Consider the following 19,436-nt stretch of genomic DNA (forward strand, 5'->3'; position numbering starts at 1 on the left):
GGACCAAATCCACCCCTGGCTGGAGCAGAAATGGGGATCACAGGGGAGGGCAGACACTCACTTGTCCGCCACAGCCGTGCCCTGCACCAGCCAGCAGCAGCAGATCTGTTGCCTTAGCAAATATTGCCTTGCCTTGGTAACCTTCTGGCCCTGAAGCCCTTCCACCCACAGGTCTCCCGACACTCAAAAATAATTCGGGAGGTTATTTATACACATGTTCACCCATCCATCCGAGCGCACAAGCTGGCCCCGAGTGAAGAGGGCAGAACAACTCTGCGAAACCTCACCAGCCAAAGAACAACAAACAAGCCCACGAGCCCAAAGAAGCTGCAAATCAAACAAAAAGGGCTTTGGCTTTAGGCAGAAGTGGTGTTCTTAATGCCAGTGGTGCTCTCAGGTGTGTATTCCACGGAAATGTGACAATTTCCTGGGAGCCTGTTGACAACGTGGGAAAAAACCCCAACTTCAAGGGTCTGATCAATATGCCAAGGATTTTTGTAAGGGTGGCCCTTTCAAATGAAAATGTAAATATCTCCCAAAAGGTAAAAGAGAAAAGCAGCAGTGTTTATATTCTACCACGTAGATGCAGAATTTGAAAGAGGGACAAAGTTGTTGGCAATCCTCATCAGGTCCCAGAATTTATGTAAATCCAGATGGCTGAACAACAAGGGTGGTGGTTTTTTTTTTTTTTTTTTTTTCTTTAAGGGAAATCTGGAAGTTTTAAAAACAATTTAGCAAGAGCCAATTAATCAAACCCACCATAAGAGTGCTGGGATGGCTGCCGAAATAAGGAATGTCATGTTTCAGCTTGCTTTAGGCAAGGATGGGAAGAAACTCCTTGGAAGCTTAGCAGGAAATCTCCTTTCCACTATCGTAGGATGCTCCAAGCCCCATCCAGCCTAGCCTGGGACACTTCCAGGGATGGGGCAGCCACAGCTTCTCTGAGAAACAGAAATAATGGAGTAATACATCACTGGTGGGATGCTCCCATCGGATTGTATCCCACAGAATGAGCCTCCTTGCACCCATTACTGCAACATTTTTCCTTCTCGTCATCTGGAAGGCTTGGGAGCAGGACTTGGGGAGTATTGGGCACTGCGTGAACCAACATAACACGAGTGAAACGAGATGTGTCAGTTCAACGGGGCAATTCCACATACAACTGAAAAATCAGTTAAATGTTGAACGGTCGCTGTGAAAACGGGGATAGAGGGAAGCATGCTGGACAACCCCTTCTTATTATTATTATTTATCTCCTTTCCGTAACTCAGGCGAATGCGTTGAACAATGCCCTGCCCTTTCTGTCGTTTACCCCTCGCTTCAGCTGTTTGCCGTTACCGGCGATACCTGACGGGGTAACACCGAACGGCCCAAGAAGGAGCGGGATCGCGGCTTCGGAAAACCAGGGGTTTAAAAACACCGAAGTTCCACGTTTTATCGCAATACGCTCTACACGGTACGGATCGCAGTCGCTGCGGTCTCGGAGGGGGGGTCAGGAACCCCGTCCCGAGATCCCGATCCCGGCGGGGCCGCGGGCTCGGAGCCAACATGGCGGACCCCCGGTGGCCATGGCGACAGGCCGCGCGCCACGGGGCGTGGCCGGGGGCGCGCGGGGCGGGGCCCGATTGGTCCCCCTTCCCCCCGCGCGGCTATAAATAACCCGCGCCCGCTGATTGGCCGCGGGGAAAAAATGGTCGCAACACGTGACTCCCCCAGCTAAAAAAAAAATTCCAAGATGGCGGAACCCGTCACGGGCTGAGTCCGTCGGTGGCGCGCTCCGCGCCGGGGGAGCCATCGCCGCGCAGCGTCCCCGCCTCGCCCGACGCCGAGGTCAGTACACGGCGCTCCGCCGCCGCCGAGCCGCGCGGCCGCCGCGCTCGGGCTGCCCGCGGCACGGGCCCTTTAAGGCCGCTCGCCTCCCCGCCCGGCGGGCTCGCGGCGCGGCGGGGCCGCTCCCGGGGGCCGCTGGTCGCCGCTGCGCCGCGGCCGTGGGTGGGGGCGGTGACGGGCAGCTCGCGCGGCCAATCGAAGGCGCCCGAGCGGCGGTGGCGGGCGGATTTGAGCCGCGCGGCGCCCCAGGCCGCGCGCTGATTGGGCGGCGCGCCGGGCGGGGCGGGGCCTTGGCGCGCCGTGGGCCCGGGCGCGGCGGGCGGGGTGGGCCGGGCGCGGGGGGCGTGACGGGCAGCGCCACCGCCCACTCAGCGCGCGGGGCCCGGTTTTTTGTGAATGGGGCGGGCGGAGCCGCGGCCGCCGGCAGTCCCGCCCCCCGCGCCCGCCCCGCCCCTCCCGGGCGGCCGCGGCTCCGCCTCGTCCCCCCCGGCGGCGGCGGCGGCGGCGGCGCTCGGTCCGTGCGGGGCGAGGCGAGGCGATGCGGGCAGCGGTGAGTGACCGGTGGGGCGAGTGGGCTGTGGGCCGCGGGCAGCGGCGCGCTTGGGGCCCGGCCCCCGCGGCTCGGCTGGGCGGGCGCGGCCCTGCGGCGGGGGCGACGCCCGCGGCGGGGCCCTGCGGCGCCGGGCGGGCCGCGGCTCGGGGTCGGTTCTTCCATCCTCTTCCCCCGCGCCACCTTCCCTTGTCCTTATCGTGGGAATAACGGGGGACTTGGGGAAAGTTTGCCTCCTCTCGCCCCACTCCTCGCGGCTGCTGGACTCGGTCGAGGGCCCCGCGGCACCCACCTCCTCCTGAAAAAAAAAGCCCCGGAACGGCTTTTTTTTTTTTGTGCCCGGGAGGAGAAAACACGGGGTGCTGCCCTCGGCAGTGCGGCGCTCTCGGGGAGCCCAGCTTTGGCGATGACAGGTCCGAGGCCCAGAGGCTGCAGCCTCGTCGCCAGAACTCCGTTTTGGGGGCTCGAGGGGGGCTAAACCACGTGTGCCGCTGCGAAGCCTCAAGCCTCGGCTTTCGCGGGGCGAAATGAAGCAGAAAAAACCGAGGTTTGGGGCTGGCGGGGGAGCGCGGAGAGAAGGAGGTGTTGCCCGGCGGCCGCATGTGGGTTTTGCTGCAGGGATTTATCAGTGCAAGATGCTGCGCGATCCCGGCACTGCCCCAAAATGTTGCCCGCTGCACCGGTTGTGCTCTCCGGGGTGTTTGTGACAGCTCGGCGGAGCGGATGTATTTACATAACAATAATTTGACGCTGTTACTGCTCCGCGCTGGGCAGCGGCTTGGAGGGGAAGGGAACCTGCCCTTCGCTCAAAGCACTTGCGTAATTGTGTTGTGCGCCCACTCCGCGGCAGGGGAAGGTGCTGGTTTTGGTGGGGTTTTTTTGCCTGTCAATAGGCTGTTTTGGCAGATTTGCATAAATCAAGCTCGTAGCCGCTGCCGCCCGTACGAGCGGATTTCGTGTTCCAGCCTTGCCTCATATTCCGGGCTGGATTACAGCTCTGAAAACGCTCCTAAGGAGTGGGGATCTGGTGCCGGGAAGGTGTGGGTGGATTCAGGGTGTGAAAATGCCTTGTAAAACCCTGGGATGGGGCGTGCGGCGAGGCATTGGCTCTCTGCTGTCTGCCCCGCTTCTTTCCCACCAGGCAGCTCGGTGCCGTGCTCGTTTCCCACAGCTGCATCCCCTTGTCCTCATAGCGCTGGTTTGAGGCCGGGGAGATGGAGCAAGCGGTATTTTGGCCCTGGGAGCCGCAGCGAGTGAATAATCCCCTGGCCGACGCGTTTTGATTTACTGGTATTATGCCCTGTCAATAAATGGGACTCGTGCTGCATTTATTCCCTGCCCTCAAAGTGCTTTGCTCGTTGCCAAATCTACCTGGAGTTAATTATCTGAGTTGTGCTTTTTTTCTTGGTGGTTGTTGTAACGGCAACATTTTTAAAAGCTAAGGAGCTCTGAAGTTTATATAATAATCTGGTTCTTGGCAGGGTTTTGTGGTGGGTTTTTTTTTTTGTTGGTTTTTTTTTTTTTTTTGTGTGTGTGTGTGTAATGCGGTCGGTCTCGGCGCTGAGTTTTAATCGTTTCTGATGTTTCCAGCACCACTGTTCAGAGTTCTCAGCCGAATAAGCTGCCACCGTCGCTCCGCAGCCTTGCTAGAAGAGTTGAGGGCATTGAATTAAAGAAAGCTCAGCTGCTTGTGTACAAATATACGGCAATTACAAGGCAACAAAGTTATTGCAGAACCCTGCTGTCGCCATGGCAACACGCTCACTCAATTACATTTGGAAATGTAAAATGCCACCCAGTTAGAAAGAGTAAGTTCTAGTGACTGCGGATTTTCTGGGTAGAGTGAAATGTGGAAGATGCAGCTTTCCAGGATTCTCTGCTTTTTCCCTCTGTCCTTGGATGGCATACCTTAGCACGTGTGTCTGACAGATTCCCAGTGGTGATATTAAGCTGTGCCCTTGGTGTTCTAAACATAGGGAAAAATATCTTTAAATCTTCACAATTTAAACTTTGTCACCTTGGTATTTTTTGGTTTGTTTTGCTTCAGGACTTAGTTTTAAGAAAGGAGATTAGAGAAAGCATTTTGAAAATCAGCTGAGAACACCAGAAGAATTTGTCATTTACTCACCAGGATGGAGGTGTGGAAGGAAGGCTCCAGTATGGCATGAAAAACTTGTATTCCCTTGGGAGGAGGTGTCTGTTAGGCAGCCTGTGTCTGTGTGCTACCATCTCCTAAAGTCTCCTAAACAGATTATTCTAAAGTAGAGGAGAACTGCCAGGTGTGAATTACCAAGCTCTTGAGAAGCCCAGGGAGCATCCAGGGTGGGAGATAACAGGAGGAGACCCAGGTCCTGGTGTGGGATGCAGGTGAACTCCGTAGTGGAAATCAGTTTAACTTTCTTTCTTGCCTTTTGATGGTGAATCACCAGGAAGATAAAGAAAGGCCAGATTGGAGAGGGCTTGGAGCAACCTGGGATAGGGGAAGGTGTCCCTGCCCATGGCAGGGAGTCGGACTGGATGGGATTTAAGGTCCCTTTTCACCCAAACCATTGCAAGAGTAGATGAAAACAGTAAGAGTAGTTTCTCGTGTAATCTTTGTGCTGGTGAAGATGCAACTCTCTGCTATACTTATGTTTCACAGGTAACATCACATTAGTGCAGAAAAGATAAAAACTAGCAGTGTAGTAGCAGCAGGAAAAGGTAAATACAAGAAAAGGTAAACGCAAGAATGAAGATTTTTTTTCTTAAACTAGTAGTGATGTTTACAGACACCTGGAGATCGATCAACTCCTGAAGAAGTTACCTGGTAGTAGGAACTGACAGGAGATATTTAGGTAGGTGCAGATGGCAGTGGGTTGTCTTGAAGAAACATGTTTTGCCCAAATCTTTGAGGGCTTGAGCTCCAGAATGCCTCCTGAGCCCTTGGAGCCTCTGGATTGGGAAGGTTTGCAGGTCCCATGGACCTGTGTTAGCTGAGGGATGGTTTTGGGTGGAGGCTTTGCCCAACATGTCGGATGGTTCTGCTTTCAGCACCAGCCTGTGACGTGCCAGCCTTGTGGTTTGCCCACTCCTGGAGAGCAGCAGCTTGAGCAGAGTGACTGCAGCCCCCATGGTCAGTATCTCTTTTTCTCCTGGCCATACAATCGTGGAATGGTTGGGAGGGAACTTAAAGCCCATCCAGTGCCACCCCTTGCCTGGGCAGGGACACCTTCCACTCTTCCAGGTTGCTCCAAGCTGCAGTGTCCAGCCTGGCCTTGGACACTTGTAGGGATCCAGGGGCAGCCACAGCTTCTCTGGGCACCCTGTGCCAGGGCCTCACAGGGAGGATTCCTTCCTTCCATGGGCAGAGGTGGAAGCACAGGAGCTGCCTGTCTATAGCCTGCTGAAAAGCTAGAGTTGAGTCTTCGACCTTAAATCCTCTGTGGGATTGCAGGGGTGAGGAGCAGGACTTGTTCAAAACAAAGGTTAAAACTGCTTGTGAGTTTAGCTTAGTTTGCCTTCTTTATCTCTCGTTCAAATGCTTTGTGCTTTCTGGGTAATAGACCTTTTAAAGCCAGCTTGAGGTGTATCTGTGATCCAGAAACTTGCTGCAGTGCCTGAAACTTGTCCTCAAGGTTCATTTGCAGGTTTCAAATCAGTGGAAGCTGCAGCCTTTCTATACCTGAAGTGCCCAAACACATTGCAAACAAAGTGTTGAGGCTAAAACTTGCCCATAAAATGCATAAGATGGGATAAATCAAGTATCTCAGGAGAATCTTCTTTCATCTTCCAGCATTCCCATCATGCTGGTATGCCAGGCTGTGCCTTTGTAAGGTTGCTGTAACTGGCTGTCCCCATGTGCTGTCGAGGTTGCCCTGGGTCTGTGGTGGGTTAACTGATGTTCCCTTCAGGTCTTGGGAATCTGAGTGCTCACTGCCCAGTTGTGCCAGCTTAATTTTGGGGTTAAATCGCTTCTTTGGTGTCCTCTTCCAGCTAAAGAAGTGTTTGTGCACTCCGTGGCAGTGCGTATTTATATATAAAAAATATGAACCCCAGCTCTTGGGGCTGTATTTCACTCGTCTGGTTCCTGTAGTTGAGTATGCACAGAGGAGTTTATTTGCTCAGTGGGATCTGTTGCTGGCCTGTTCCAAATGGCAGAGCTTGTCCCAAACCACAAGGAAATATTAATTGAACATGTTATTGGGCCACTGGTAATGACATCTGTTAAATATTTGCCAAGTATTCTTCTTGCTGGCTTCTTCAGTGGTGTCACATTCTACTTCATTGCTCCGCCAGTTCACCTTTGGCTTCTTTCCAGTTATCCTGTCACTTTTCCATCATCTTTTTCAATCCTGCTACTGAATCTACATGGGTTTGGATTTTATCAGAGTCCTGCTGGAACCCCTTGAGTTTGCCCTTTTGTAAGGGTCTGTTGCACTGGGCAGAGAAGCCAATGGGAATGTGTCTTGTCACTGAATTCACAATTGCTTTTCCGTTTTGAGCCCCCTTCCCTCATGGATAGCTCTTCCCTTCCCTTTATCTTTGCTCCCAGCTTCTCCAGGTCCAAGCATGCCAATGCTCCAGAGCAATGCAAGGAAACTGAGCGATGCAAGGTTCCCCTCACTTGCTGAGCTTAGAGGTCTGGCTTAGGGGGAAAGAACCCTGTAAAAATATGTGTGTTTGCCTCAAATAGCTGAAGCTGACAAGCAGCAGAAACACTAAAGCTGTCTGCTTTAATAATTAGAAATGTGGCAATATTGGAAACCAGTAAAAGGCATAAATAGTCTTTTTAAACATTGAAGTAAAAGCTGTGTCTGGTGTGGAAGGAAATGGCTGTTAGCATTTTGGTTCAATTTAGGTTGCCTCAAATATATATACATATAAATATATATATAGCCTATATTGAAAATTGGATGAAGGGACTCCTCAGAGCCCTCCTGTAATTAATGCCACTTACATTTTGATTGTGTTATGCACAAGCCCAAAGTGGGACACGTTTACTTTCTCCTGCAGTGGACCATGTTGATAAGGCAATATATAACAGATGATTCATGAATGCTGCTTGTCATTGCCAGGGCTGCTTGAATAGTGAGCAGATTTTGGGCAATGCTTCTTCACCGGAAAGATTTGGGCAGTTTAAACTGAGAGGAGGAGGAGAAGAAAATCTGCACTGTATTTCTGGCTGTCTTAAAGGAGCTGCCTCACAGCATTTAGAAGAAGTTGGTGGGGGGAGAATGGATGAATTAAAGGGGGGGAGAGAAGCAGGAAAGCACATGGAGGTTGCATAATGATGTTGAAAAAGGGAACAATTAGAAAAAAATTAAAATCTCTTGGAAAGCTTCTGTGGCTTTTCCCTTTGCAAGGAATTAGAGCTTGGCCTTCCCCTCTGAAAATCCAGGCCTTTTCTGTGGCATTCATTACTGGGCACATCTTGATCAGCTTCATTTTTTTTAGCTCCTTTTTGTATTGGACATTACCTCAGAGAAGTTTGATTAAAATGTGCCTCAAAGAGCCATCTCCCAGTGCAGAGGAATGTGTGTTGGCTCATGGTCTTGGGCACACTCAGCCCTCTGCCCCCCTCATCAATGGCTGAACCTTTGTTCCTCACATAAGAAGCATTTAAACCCCAAAAAGTTGCAATTTGAAAACTGGATCTTTGGGTCCTGAGAATAATTTTTTTATTTTTTTTTTAAAGTTTGGCCAAAATTAGGTTATTTTAATTTCGTTTGGTTTTCTACTAACAAAGCAGTTGTTTAATCTATTTATCTATCTGTCTGTATCTGCTGGAAGAAGAATTGTATTTTAGGGGCTTTATTTTTTTGCCATCACAGGATAAAATAACGTGCAGGGGGCTGAGTGTCTCAGCCTGGGTTTTGGCAGCACAGCAATGTGTTGTTTTAAATGTCTTTTTAAACGTGTCACTTCTTCATTCCGGGGAGCACTGACATCCAGCTGAACTGAACTCCATGTATCTTTCATGAGCAGTGAAGAACCCTGATATTTCACTCGTAGGAAATAAGTCACTTTATTAATTTTTCTGGAGAAGTGGCGCTTTAATGAGGTGTCTGTCAGTGAGACTTAATTACAGTTAAATTCTAGGAGCATTAGTACACTGTGTCTTGTTCCATGCAAAATGAACTTCCATTTGTCACGTGTGTGCGGGAGCATCGGTTTGCTGATAGAATTTGTGTTAACTCGACTTTGAGGAATAGCAGTTACTCATAACTGGGCTGTCACCAGTCACTTCACATCCTTCTCCTGCCTAGATTTTCCTGATGTGCTCCAACAGCTTATGTTGCATTTGCTCAGGGAAAAGAATGCTCGGGTTGGTTCTGGGGTTGTGTTGACAAAACTTTGCCGAGAAAAGGGTCCTCAATGTGAGCCTGAAACAAAGAATTAATCCTGGTGTGTGCTGTTCCCAAGAAATTCTCAGAAAAGGAGTATTTTCCAAAGCATTTGGAATGTTACATTTTCTTCCTCGGGAGCTACAGTTACCTGGTTCTTGTTACTGTTTGTGGTAGATTATGGTAAAATCCTCAATACAGGTGGCTCTCCTGGATAGCTAAAAAAACGGTCTGCCTTTTGCTGCAGGTTTGTGTGCATGTGGAGTGGTGAGATTTGCTTCTCTGCTCAAATAATGTGCACATAAGTGAAGAAAAATTGCATTTTTCACACCTTTATGACGAGGGTTGTGCAAACTGGAACAGTCTGTGAGCTTCAGCCTTGGGAGCTCAGGGCAGGGAGGAGGGAGAAGCGAGCAGCTATTTGAGAACACTGGTTTGGAGAGAGGTGGGATGAGATGGAAGATGGGCTGTTGGCCTTGACTTTGGATGCAGTGGGTCCAGCTGCAGACAGATAGGGATACAAAGGTCACAGAATCCCAGGGAGCATCAGAAAGGGAAGAGCTATGTGCAGGCAGTCTGTCAGGGTGGTCCTGAAAGAAGAATTCATGGGTGAAACTGAGCTTTCCTCCAGGCTGGGTTATGTTTTCCAGCACTGTATATGTGGAGCTCATCTCTTGAAGTGAAGAGAGTCTTTTCTCCAGCCAGCAGAGACTTGCAATAAAAGGAAACTGCTGTCCCCAGTGCTGTGGGTGAGTCGGGAGAGGGGACCTGTCCCAGGCATGGCTTGAATGAGGTCGCCAGGACGGTGACACTGAGCTGGACCTCATGCAGCATGGTGGGGTGTGTGTCCTGCCAGGAGGCCTGGCTTACTTCTTCAGCCTGCTTGGGGGAAAAGGGAGCGCCGAGTGCTTCGCGATAACTCAGAGGATACTGAAACATGTTTCTTGTGGAGGTCTTGGTGGAGGGGATGACCCCTTTTAAAAAAGGGGCTGGCACCTTTTTAAAGCTGGAGAGGGCAAGAACACAGTAAAGTGCAGCTTCCTGCTGCCTTCCCAGGGAGATGGTGCAGCTTGAGTGTGGTTTGTGCTGATGGAGCATCTTCAGGGACAGGGAGAGAAACAAATCTGGCTGAGTTGACGGTTGGACTCGATGGTCCTAGAGGTCTTTTCCAGCCTTCATCATTCCATGAATGTGAGCAGGATCTCTGTAGCGCTGTTGCAAAAGCTCAGCCCGTCTTTGCTCCCCGTGCAAAGCAGAAAGCCTGGTCTGACACTGCTCTTTCTGCTGTTGGTCAGCAAACCGGCCTCTGAATTCTGTGCCACTGAGCCCTACTGTGGGTGGGAATTGCTGCACAGATCACCTGAGCTCTCCATGCTTTAGGGCTACTGCTGCTCTTATTCAGCAGGGCAAGGAGGGCCTAGGTGTGTTGGGTGGTGAGAATGCTCAAATTTCGTGTCTTGTCCTTGCTCTGTACCGAAGAGGAAGCAGAGGCAAGGCAAAGAGGCCACACAGAGTTGGGTATATTGGGATCTGGTGCTGGATGTCCTGAGTGACCAGTCCTTCCAGTGGGCTGGGGCAGACGCTGGCTACTGTGATGTCCATTTTACATTTCAGTTCTTCCTCACTACCTGATGATGCATGTGAACCTCCCAAAATAAATTATTCTCCATGTGGATTCTGTTGTACATTTCTCCTACCCAGGACAGATTTCCTATTTGAGTCAAATAGCAGTGCTTTGGTTGTGAGGAAATGTTCTTTACTTATTTATTTCCACAACTGATACCTGCTGTCAGATCCTGGTGGAGGCTGAAGGATACATTTGGGTCAGGACTGCCTCTCACAAGATATTGATCTGGAAGCATGATCAAAGGAGGAGGAAGAAGACTAGAAAGGAGTATTTATTCTGATTGTACATGGTAGGTATCTAATGCTTCCTTGGGGGCTGTGTTTGCCTCTCCTTGTCAGGCTTTTCTTCATCCCCTTGTTCATCCCTTCTGCCTTGTCTGCTCCCTGTGTCTTGGATAGAGCCTTAGAGGATGGGCCTAATCATAACAGTGAATGAAATATTTAACGTTAGGAAAAACACTTCCTCCTTGAAGCTTTGCAAAAACCACCAGCTCGTGATGGGAAAAGTCACCTGAGGTTTTGTGTTATAAATTATCAAACCTGCAGAAAAGCTGGAGACTTCTGGGTCAGTGGGGAAAAAAAGGCTTGATGTGATTTCAGGGCAAAGTGTGGCTCTGTCACTGGCTGCCTTGGAGAAGATGGCCTTGTCATTGCAATCTTGTTCAGGAGAACATTCTGTAAACTGTTGAGAGGAGAAAACATTTACTGTGCAATTTTCTGAGCCATCACTGCAGATTTTGGGTGGATTTACACAGATTGCTCAGTCTTGTTCGTCTCAGTTGCAGTGTCTGTGTGTCTCTTGCTGCTGTTGCCTCTACTAGGTTGTGTTCTGTCAGCAGAAGAAGTTGGTGGTGGTACCTGCTGGATCTGATTCTATTATTCCATAATTACACTGAAACAACAAGCCGTAGTCAGCAAATATTAGTATTTAGAACTTCAAAACCACCTCTGACCCTAGAAAGCTGATGATAAAGCTGGGCAGGAGCCTCACTTTGTATATTGGGGCACTTCTCCTGATCTGTATTGGTGGTAAAAGGCTTGATCCAGCACCTGGTAAAGCCAGCAGGGTTCTCCCTTTTGCCTTGAGCTGGCTGTGAGTGGTGACCCCAAATTGCAAACATTTATGTGGACCCAAGGGGGAGGCTCTGGGCTCTCTTGGGCCAGCACAGTTCTCTGTCCAGACATTTAGGGCAGTCATCTGGAGGAATTTCTTCCAGGCTTTGGAAGGAGCTGCCCAGGGCATGGCAGAGTCACCACCCCCTGTGGTAGCCCAGGGCCAGTGGTGTGTGCAGCTGGGAAAGCCCAGGGGCCAGCAGTGGCCCTGGGTGGCAGCCACAGAGTCACACCAGTGTTGAGTGGGCGCTGAACCCAAGTGTCCTGTCAGCTGACAGCGTTAGAGTCACAGCTGAATTCTGTTTGGCACTGAAAGTGTGCTACTTCTGGGCTTTGCTCTAAAAATGGTGGTCTAAAAATAAACTGCTGTGCAGGGATGCTGGAAGCAGGGGAGCAAACGGAGAACTTGAGCACAGAACATAAGGCCTGGCTGACTGCAGGGATGGGATGGTGGAGCAGCAGTCAGGCCAAGGCAGGAAAGTTCTGCCCGGGGGAATAATTCCCTGGGAAGGGGAGGAGGAAGTAAGGGAACTGAGAGTGGCAGGTAGACATTGAACTCTTCCATCGGCGTGCTGGCAACTGGGCTGCCCCACTTCAAAGGGAGCGGGCCATAAAAGCCCCAACAGCAGTTGGGTGAGGAAAATTGCACCTCAAGATATGAGATCCTGCTGTAGCAGCACAGCCAGGCTGGCCTCATGCGGGTCCTCTCAGAACTGGGAGTCTGAACTGCACAGACGGTGCAGCAAAAAAAAAAAACCCACTCGTGTTTGATGGGGTGCTTACTTCGTTTAAAATGGCAGCAACCTGAGCCGTGCAGAAATGAGAGCATCTCCTTGTACCAGGCTTATCACCCTACCCAGGACAGGGCTATCCAGCCATTGAACACTTCCCATTCCCCGATCTTCCAGTGCCAGTGTGAATGACATTCCCCACATTCTTTCCTTAGCTGGAAGGAGCTGATCCCGGAGGCTGGGAGTGATGCTGGAAGCTCAGAGATAGCTCAGGCTTTAGCTGTTGGGCTTTCTCTTCCCGAGAGTATTCCTGGTGTTGGATGCCCCAATTCAAGGAGCTGGATGTGGACATCTGATCCTCTTTGCTGCCTTTTTGCTCCAGCAGGAAAAATCTTCAGTTTCTGCATTCACTAGAGGACTGTCTTAAGAGGAGCAACTTGGACTATATTTAAATAAATAAAGAAAAAGCAGCATATTCTTGGCAATAATTTAGACTTTTGCTGTAAACTGTCTGCATTCCCTGGGGGATGAGGTCTCCTTTTGAGAAAATCTGTTCTGGATTCAGCATGTTTGACAATTTCTCTGTGTGACTACCTTCAGGTTTTTGTTTTGGTGGGGTAAATGAGCACAATAATGTGTGTGTGTGCTTCTAAGTCTCAGCTTGGGGGTTTATTTCTAATTTTTTTCTTTAAAATATCAAAACCCTCTCTTCAGGATACCAGGACTGACAAGGTTTGCATTCCAGTATTGCAACACAAGGTGTTCTCTGTTTCAGACTGTAAATATTTATCTCTTGTCAAAGCTGAGCAGTTACTATTGGGAACTGATCTGGCATGTGAAAAGGTTTTCCTTAAGGAATTTGTTTCCTCTTATTTACAGTGTTATCGTATATTTAAATTCCAGGGCCTCAGCATATAGCTCTGAGGCTCCTTCCTAGCACCGGCAGCAAAAATGGGAATGATGGCAGCCTCAGAATAGGGATAAGGGAATTCTGAGCATATGCTGGAGCCAGCCAGCGAGTGTGGCTTAGAAACCGAGGCAGACTCAGGCCAGGTCCTGGTGCTCTCCTGCCGGGGTGGTGCTGGGGCTGCCTGCGATGGAAGGGACGTGGGTTGAGCTCAGATGAGCACAGGTGTTCCCTGGGCTGGAATTTCCCAGCTGCTGGGCTGTTCCCTCTTCCCTCAGCTCTTCTCTCCTGGAGCTGGCCCTCAGCCCTGTCCATGTCTCTTCTTCTCCTCCCTGCCAGCAAACCTGCTTTGTCATAACCTCCCTGCAGCACTGGGAACCTTCCTCAGCGACCTGTTGTATTGCTCTCTGCTGTGTTTGCCACAGGTTTGGGGCTGGGTTCCTGCTCCTGGGAATTCCTGAGGCCTCCCCGCTGCCTGCGGGTCCTGCTCCTGAAGAGCTGGAGCCTGCTTTCATCTCCCTGCAATGCCTGGCATTGCTGGGGAAATTGTTCCTGTTGTATTGTGCTGCATGTGGGAGGCTTATTCAGCCTGCAAAGGTCTGGGTTTTATTTTTTACATCTCCCTAGCTTCTTATGCTTATTTTTTTGATGCTGGCTGTTGCTTGAAGTTCTCGATGCTCTTGCCTGCGTGCTGGAGTCTCGGAAGAGCAGGCAAGGGCTGTCAAGGAGGGGTGCAGGTTTTACTGTTTTCCCTCTGTTAGGGAACAGTTCACTGAATGGAATCACTTGTTGAGGCTGAGTTCAGCCATGGCAGGGCAGAGCTGCTTTTGGTCTTGCTTAGCAGTGTGCAAAATATGTGTCTCAGACTAGAGCCAGCGCTGGCCTTTGAGGTCATCTCGCTGATTCAGAGGTGACAGGCAGATAAAATGGAGAGAAAATAAGAAATGCTTTCTTTGCCTCTGGTGGTTGAATATGCATCTATTTATTTCACTTCATGTATGTGAAACCAAATCACGCCTGTATTTAATATTTTCATGCATCCATATTTCTGTCTGGTGTGTCTGTCCAAACCCCAAGGACAACAGATGGATTAAATTCCAGGGAATGCCTCTATCATCTCCAGAGTTTATCATTGCTATCAGGTCACATCAGCTTCAGTTCTTGCTCTGTAATCTCTGTCTCCAGGGACGCGCATTCAATACACCCTTTCTTTTCTCCTCTCTGACATCTCGTGTGAAATTTGCTGTTTGTGGCTGTGGGGCAGCAAGCCCTTTCCTGGTTTGGGGAAGGGTTTGTGACTGGGACTGGATGGGGGCAGCTTTGCCAGGGTGGTTTATGGCTTTATGTAGAGTTTTTAATAGCACTTGCAAATCAGACTGCTGAAAGGTAAATGGCCAAAGTTATTCCTAAACACCGTGATAGTCAGAGTGGAGACTCTTTGAATTGAAAGCTTTGTTCAGGATTTCCTGGAGTGAGAAGTAAAGCTGTCCTGGTCAAAGGGAGCTGCTCTGTGTGGGTTCAGTGCCAGGCTTATCTCCCTTGTTTAATGTGATATATTTTAGCAGAATCAAAGTTGGTTCTGAGTGTTACTGGCAGAAATGGCAGCCCGTTTGCATTTTTTCTGGCTTCTGGGAGTCTAGATATGTCATCGGCCTCTGCTCCTTTTCACTCGATCTTATCTCCCCATTCCATTTCAGGAAAAAATTCCTGCAATCTCCTTCCCCCGCCCCAGCCTTGGAGTGTGCTTTGCATGCCGAGTGCTCTGAGGTAATGGGACTCCTGTTTTCTTTGCAGTGGCCCCGAGCTTTGCTTGAATGTAAAACTAGTGCTGAAATGTAAATTTTCAGCCGCCTGACGTCCTGAGGAGGTGTTTGTCTGTCAGAGTGTGCTGAGGCTGTGCATGGTTTCCCTCAGGAGAGGGCTGGAGGTGGCTGCAGGCATTGGCTCTCAGGCCGTTTTTTTCCCCTCTGCCATAATGTAACTTATTAATCACGCTCATAGAAACACAGAATCATTTAGGTTGGAAAAGTTCTGTAAGATCATCAAATCCAACAGTTCCGCCAGCAATGCTGCTAACCCATATCCCCAAGTGCCACATCCACATGGCTTTTAAATCCCTCCAGGGATGGGGACTCCACTGCTGCCCAGGGACTGACAGCTCTCTCCACACAGAAATTTGTCTAAGTATCCCAGCATTAACCTCCCCTGGCACAACCTGAGGCTGTTTCCTCCTGTCCTGTCACTTGTTAGCAGGGGGAAAAGACCAACCCCACCTCAGTATAACCTCCTGTCAGATACAAGATGGATACAGATTAATGCTTACATGCAGAATCTTTGGATTTGTTTTGTTTTCACCTTGTATTTTTTCCTGTTCATTTATTCAGAGTATCCCAAGCATCAGGTGATAAGGTGGATAAGGTGAGAGGAGATCCTGCAGAGCAGAGCTTTGGTGACTAATGGCAGCTTATCTTGAAAGCTGAGCGATTCTTCCTGGTGTGGAAGCTGGAGCTGTTAGCCAGAAATTACAGGAGGAGATTTAGGAGCGTGCAAAGATGCAAAACCCAAGCTCGGGGAAAGCAAATAAAAGACCCCTGAAGGTTGGGCTTTGATGCTTTAAAAGGCTGAAGAGGGACACACACAGGTGTAAATTACTTAGCTTCATTCCCACCCTGAAACACGAGTGAGTTGCTGGGAGGAGTATTCTGTCTGTGCTGTTTCGTGTGAAAAGCCGTAAAGGGCTTGGAGGTGTTGGTGGGTGAGAATCCCAGCATGACCCAGCAAAGTGCTCTGCAGCCCAGAAATCCCAAACCCCCAAGTCCTGGGCTGCATCCAGAGAACTGACATGCGGGGAAGGGGAGATTCTGTCCCTCGGCCCCACCTGCAGAGGTGCTCCAGCTGCTTTGCAGTCCAGTGTTCTTATTTCCAAGAACAATTCCAGTTTGCCTTGCTGTGTTCACATTGTGCAAACAGGCGAAATGGCCCATATAAAATGTAGATCCTAAAGTAAATGAAACCCTTCCTTCACACTGAGTTGAAGAGCCACTGTGATGTTGGGAGCAACAGCTGGGAAGTAAGTTCCCAAAAGTTTGCTGGCCTTTGTCCGTCAAGGTAACCTGCAGGTACTTCTTTAAAGGGTTTTGATGGTATTATAAAGATAAGCAACCTGAAACTTGGAGTCTGAGATGTGCCAGTTGTTCCTTCCTTGCTTTTCTTGCTTGTCAGCTTTTAAGACTGAAATATTTCCCTGAAGATTCTAGTTTTCATTAAAATGTGATGCTGATCATGACAAATGTAACCCTGTTCAGAAGGGTACAACAGAGGAACCTACAGGTTTGTGGTGACTGACTCGGTTTTCTATCCTGGTCGTGGATGTGGCTGGAAAACGTTCATTGTGATTTAGAACTGGAAATCATGGAACCCCCATGAATACAAAGCCATATATTTCAGTTTCCCTTGGGGATTCCTGCTCATTCAGTTATCAGCAGTCTGGGGCTTGGAGTCTCAGCAGCTTTGGCAGAGGAGCTGGGGACTGAATAGGATGCCCAGGCCTGCCCTGTGTCCTGAGGGATGGTCCTGTCAGCAGAGGGACGCTGTGAGTGGTGAGAGGTTTTCCCAACAAACAAAAGCAAATTATATTGCACTTTAAAGGCAAAGTTGTGAGTTCTTGCTTTCTGTTTGGTGCGTTATCCTTCATGCTCGTATGTAAAATTTGGATTTAGGTAAAGATCCTTTGAGTAAGATACGCAAGTGCACAATGTACTCATAGGCTGTAAGACATTTTTATTGGCTGTAGGAAAACAGGCCCTTTAAGATGAGTGGCAGAGTGGCACCGCACATTGGGGTTGGGATTAGATGCTCTTTGAGGTCCCTTCCAACCCAAGTTCTGTGATTCCACAATCCCATGCAGTTCATTGGGACTGGGATCTGGCTACTTGGGTGGCTGTGGGAAGGGCAGTGTTTTGGTATCATTACTGGCATTCAGTGCCAGACAGGAGGAATAAAACATTCAGAAATGTAAACTTTGGAGCCTGTGCTGGGATCCCAAAACTTTTGTGGGTGAAGGTGTGCTGTACCCAATGAGCTGGGCATCAGCCAAGGTTGAGGGTGCTCGCCTGAGCTCTGCACACATTCCTGCACTGTGGGTTGGGAAGCACAGCCTAGGTCAGGGGGGTGGAGTTAGGGGATACTGGGGACAGGAGTGACACCAGATGTCCTCAAACAAAATAGCTTTTTGGAGGTGGACAGTGTTTGAGCCAGTAACTGAGGCATGAAAAAATGTAATAAACACTGAGTGAAAGTGGCTCTTCCAGAGAGAGTGGCTGGATGAGGCTCCATGTGCAGGCGTGGAGAGGGACCCCGCTGCCTGGAAGGAAGGTGAGCTCGTGCTGGGGACACAAGGTGATCCCCAGCCTGTGATCCAGGTGCCTCTGGAGCAGGGGAGCCTTTGCTTGGTACCGTGTGGCTCCTGGCTGGTTTGACGTGCTGCCAGCGGCCATGCTGCAGATGAGAAGGCACAGGGTGCTGTGCTCCGTGTCTGTGCCGCTGTTTTGCACAGGCCAACAGCAGAGGGCTAAATGTCCACTCTGCAGTGATGCAACGTGTTTGTGGAGACCTTGGGGCATGTTTCTTTCCCAGAGCATGCCAAAGGTCAGGACTTCCAAAGCCACGGGGGCAGTAGGTAGGAATGGCAGCAAGGTTAACATGGGGCGCTGGAGAGCAGCGTGAAGCTTCTGGATCAAACTGGCCCTTCCAGAAAAAGAGGAAATGTCTCACCAGACAAAAGAACTGCACAAGTTGTGTGGCAGGCTTGCTTGAGTGTTCAGACCAGATTATTTTCTCTTGGTAATCAGATAGCATTCAATTAAAAAAAAAAAAAAAAAAAATCAGGCTGACCTTAAACAATGTTTGTTCTTTAAAAAAAGTCAATATTCTTTTTCCAAGTTAATGAAGTAATTAACAGTGATTGATGACACATGTACTCAGCTATTTTATGCTGGGAGACCAGATGGGTTAGGCACAGCCAGTGACCAGTAATTCTGATTCTTTGTCAGAAGGAACAAGAAGTTCAAATGTGGCAGGAACAGCTCAAGTACGTGAAGAGAAAAGGTAAATGTTTTTCTCTCTGTTTTTGCCTACCTGAGGAGCTGAAAAACAACCTCAGGTAAAGAATTACTTTCAGCGAGGTGAGCTCCCTATCTGCCAACCACACAGCCTCTTCCTGGCACTGAAAATGTTGTTGAGGGGATTCTGGCTAAAAATAATACGGAGTTATGGAGTTACAGAAAGGTTTGGGTCAGAAGGGACCTGAAAGACCATCTAGTTCTAGCCCCCTGCCATGGGCAGGGCTGCCCCTCACTGGTTCAGGTTCCAACCTGGCCTTGAAGATTCCATTTTTAATCACTTCTCAGTCAAGCACTTAAAAGGAGCTTTGATTTTTCTGCTTCTCAGTGTGTGTACTGAGGGTGATCTGCAAGACAGGGATGAAGAAATGGGATAAACTCCCAGTCTGCATTTACCTTCTGTCAAGCACTACTTTCAGCTATCTGATTTTGGACTCCTTTGAACGTGGAAATAGTAGGATGGAGGAAAAACATGGAACTGGGAAAGAAGAGGGCCTCAGAAAAAGCCAAGACAGTAGATTTTTATAGGTAGCTCTGCCCAATTTGTGCCGAGTCCTGTGAGGCTCCGGTAGCAGCTGGAACAGGCTCCCGAGGCAGACTTTTATCCTTTCTCCCTCCCACGCGGATCCATCTGTGAGACTGCTTGTTCTTGCTGCTCTTGCTGAGAAACTGGATTGAGCTCAGAAGCATCCTGCTCTTTCAGACCCTCTGCCAGAGTCTTGCTAGTCAAGGAGGGCTCTGTATTCCTGCAGATTCGCACAGTCCCAGGTTTCAAACAGTTGCTTGCGTTTCTGAATCTGCAGCTCTTCCTGCTTGACTCAAAAAAAAAAAAAAAAATTCCAAGCTGTTGGCCACTTTAAATTGGAGCTCCTATGGAGTGAACATGAGGTGGTATTTCCAGATTTGCTCAGGATCTTTTGTTGAGGGTCTTGGGTGGCGCTTTGTAGGATTTAAGTTCACTCCTCATGCACTTGGTTGTTCCCAAAGTATTCTTCTCTGTGTATTTGGAATATCTGCAGTGGTTTCGACATCATTACTTGTCGAGGTCTAAAAACTGATGAGAGATATGCCCAGTGGTATTGCTGTGAAATCTGTGGAAGTAGAAATTGTATAGATGCTCCCATGTATTCATAGCAAGGAAGGAGAAAGGGCATGAAACTTCTGTGGTTTTGGGTGTCCACCAGAAGATTTTTCTTTCTAGGCTGTGGAGGTACCTTTGGTTTGCAGAGCAGCTTT

At 49.4% G+C, this 19,436-nt stretch overlaps 1 protein-coding gene across 5 annotated transcripts in view; it reads left to right on the plus strand.

Annotated features, from left to right (window-relative positions):
- Positions 1 to 1,692: 1,692 nt before the first annotated feature.
- HDAC4 (histone deacetylase 4) overlaps positions 1,693 to 19,436 on the plus strand; it is a 171,378-nt gene continuing 153,634 nt past the window's right edge. Inside the window, exons 1-2 of one of the 5 annotated variants that reach the window (XM_040068886.1) lie at positions 2,364 to 2,380; positions 5,411 to 5,492. The gene's annotated coding sequence lies outside the window, so the exon portion shown is untranslated. Of the gene's footprint in view, positions 1,831 to 2,324; positions 2,381 to 4,134; positions 4,189 to 5,410; positions 5,493 to 18,133; positions 18,187 to 19,436 lie in introns of those variants that run through there. The other 4 variants (XM_040068889.1, XM_040068884.1, XM_040068887.1 and 1 more) reach the window with 4 other exon arrangements.

Source organism: Hirundo rustica, chromosome 7, assembly GCF_015227805.2.
Source record: "Hirundo rustica isolate bHirRus1 chromosome 7, bHirRus1.pri.v3, whole genome shotgun sequence".
In the NCBI taxonomy this organism is placed as follows: domain Eukaryota; kingdom Metazoa; phylum Chordata; class Aves; order Passeriformes; family Hirundinidae; genus Hirundo; species Hirundo rustica.